This window comes from Octopus bimaculoides, chromosome 11, assembly GCF_001194135.2.
Source record: "Octopus bimaculoides isolate UCB-OBI-ISO-001 chromosome 11, ASM119413v2, whole genome shotgun sequence".
Taxonomy (NCBI): domain Eukaryota; kingdom Metazoa; phylum Mollusca; class Cephalopoda; order Octopoda; family Octopodidae; genus Octopus; species Octopus bimaculoides.
In genome coordinates, this window is record NC_068991.1 from 72878060 (window position 1) to 72881438 (window position 3379).

Sequence of the window (3379 nt, forward strand, 5' to 3'; positions counted from 1 at the left end):
TATATATATACATATATATATATATATATATATATATGTGTGTGTGTGTGTGTGTGTGTGTGTGTGTGTGTGTGTGTGTGTAATTTTCATCGTTCGACATTTACGTATATGTGTGTGTGTGTGCGTGTATGCACGCGACGCGGGCGCACACACACATATCACATTCCCTTTGTCTATACTGCTATATGTCTCTCTGTCCGTATGCACATATACATAATGTAATATAATATACGAATGTAGATATATACATTTATGTATACATATATACATACACAGAGAAACGTACATGCACACCTATTAAAAGTTAGCTGTGTTTTCACATACGGTCGCTTTAGACGTACTTCACAAATCTTCGATTTGCAAATTTCTATTTTGATCGTTCTTCAATAATTCTTGTTTATTTAAAAAATAAGATTATCTATAATCATCTTAGATCTTTACAGACTTGATCAATCCAACGTACACAGTCAATACTAATAAATATTAAAAAAAAAACAAAGCAAATAAACACTGACAAGTAGCAGAAATAATTAACAACAAACAAGAAATGGTAGTATTGTTTTTGAGTTGAAGAAAACATTTTGCCAAATAAATATTCGGAATTGTTAATTTGTTTTTGAAGTAAATTTTTACGAGAGGCCAAACCTGGAAGATTGCCAGACAGTAACAATAGAAGATATATTCAGTAAAGCCAGTAAGTTGTAATACATGAGTCTGTGTGCATATATATATATATATATATATATATATATATATATATATATATGTATACACACACACACACATATATATGTATGTATATATATCTATATATACACATAAATAATATATATATATATATATATATATATATATATATATACACATACATAATATATATATATATATTTTTACACACACACGCACACATGTATATGGATGTATGTATGTATGAATGCACACATACATATATGTATATACATATATATTAATGTGCAAGTGTATACATTTAGATATACAAGTGCCATATACTAACTCTTTATAACTAAAAGCATCTCTCCAGCGCGACTCTTGATTAAATACTCAAAATAAATAAATATTATTTTCGATTTTGTCTCAAGGCTGGTAATTTCAGGGGAGGGGTTAAGTGAATTGAATCCACCTCAATGTTCAGCTGGTATCTATTTTCTCGGGGCCGAAATAACGACTTCTGCGCAATTTGAACTCTGAACATAAAGTCGAAAGAAATTCCATGGAGCATTTTATCCGGCGTGGCAACGATTCTGAGAGCTCGCTGTTTGCTTACGATGAAAATAATAATAATTGTTTATAAATGACGATGACGATGGTGATTACGACGAAGATAATGATGATGATGATGATAATGATTCTTTCTACTATAAGCACAAGACCTGAAATTTTGGGGGAGGGGATAGTCAATTACACCGACTCCAGTGCATAACGGGAACTTATTTTATCGACCGCGAAAGGATGAAAGGCAAAGTTGACCTCGGCAGAATTTGAACTTAGACCGGGAAGATGGAAAGAAATGCTACCAAGCATTTTGCCCGGCGCTAATAATAATAATAATAATAATAATAATAATAATAATAATAATAATAATGTGTGCAAACACGAAAGCAGCAAAAAATTACACTCTAATGCTAAGGAAGATTACAAATTCGTAAGGGAACTCGGCATTAACCCTGAATTAGATGATGAACCTGGAACCACTGCCAACAAACAAGCAAAACGGATCAAACAGACTGCAAAAGAGAACGAGCAGAAACAAATTGAGGAAGCCAGTAGCTTCTGCATGAACAGTATATACTTCGAAGCCGAAATGCTGATGTAGACGAAGCAACAACCCCTCAGTGGCCGAGAAGCTCAGGACTGAAAGCAAAGACTGAAGGTTTCATATTAGCGGCAGAAGATCATACATCCATATACATGATTACCAAAAACTACCAGGCTAAGTGTTCTGCAAAACGGTACTGACCCTAAATAAGAAGTTCTCCGCTTAATTTGACGAAGCAATAGACCATCTCGTCTCGGAATGTCGTGTGCTGACACCAAACGAATACAAAAATCGCCACGATGGCGTAGGACCGTATTTACATTGGAAAATATGTAAACACTACAAAATCAGCACCCCTGCTTACTGGTATGAATGTCATCCTGAGCCAGTTGTTGAAGGTAAAAGTGTCAGTATCCTCTGGGATTTTCCAGTCAACACCGACAGAACGATCCAGGCTAATCGACCAGACATAGTGATCTAAAGAATGAGAAGAAAATACTTGTAGACTAATAGATGTAAGTGTTCCCAAAGATATAAATATATCTGTAAAGGAATGTGACAAATGAAGTAAATATATGGACATGGAAATTGAAATACAAAAGATGTGACATCTTAAAGCGGGAACCGTTCCTGTTACTGTGGGTGCCCTAGGTATGATAAGAAAGGGATGTCAGAAACATGTAGACAATAACCCAAGAGAACTATGTCTCAGAGAAATCTAAAAGATTGTACTGACAAGTACTGCTCACATCCTTAGAAAACCCCTTTCAATTCATATGTCTGTGTTGTATTACATGAAGATATTTCGCTGCTGCGCCTGCCACCCCAAGCTTTCAGTCAAACTGTAACATCTCTTATCTTTCACTCGACCTATTATAGTGGGTGTGTCTCGGTAAGTGATTGTAACAAACATGCAGTTTAAAAGTAAATGATAACAACGACAACAACAACAAAAACAATGATAATAATAATAATAATAATAATAATAATAATAATAATAATAATAATAAGAAGAAGAAGAAGAAGAAGAAGAAGAAGAATGATAATCCTTTGAACTAAAGGCACAAGGCTTGAACATTTGGGGGAGGGGACTAGTATATTACATCGATTTAACCCCTACCCCGAAATTGCTGGCCTTGTGCCAAACATTGCAATCAGTATTAACTGCTTAGCAACATTTAGCCCATCTTTATTTCCTGAGTTCAAATTCCGCCGGAGTCGACTTTACTTCTCACCCTTTCGGGGTCGATACAATAATTAGCAGTTGAGCACAAGGGTCGATTTTACCGACTTAACCCCTTCACTGAAATTGGTGCACTACAGCCCAAATTCCTCTCTAAGCGTTTCACTGAGTTTGAACTTATATATATATATATATATATATATATATATATTATTAATAAATTATAGGGTGGCAAAGAAAATTTTAGAAATTTTATTTACCACCAGTGGTCTAGCGAGAGTAAAAACAGTCAATAGACTATGTATTATTCATTAGAAATGCAGAGACGCCTATAATAGGACATCTACTCGCTAGAAATAGCAGCAAAAATACTACATACCACAAAAGTTAGGGATAATTTCGAAAGGAAATGAAAAATA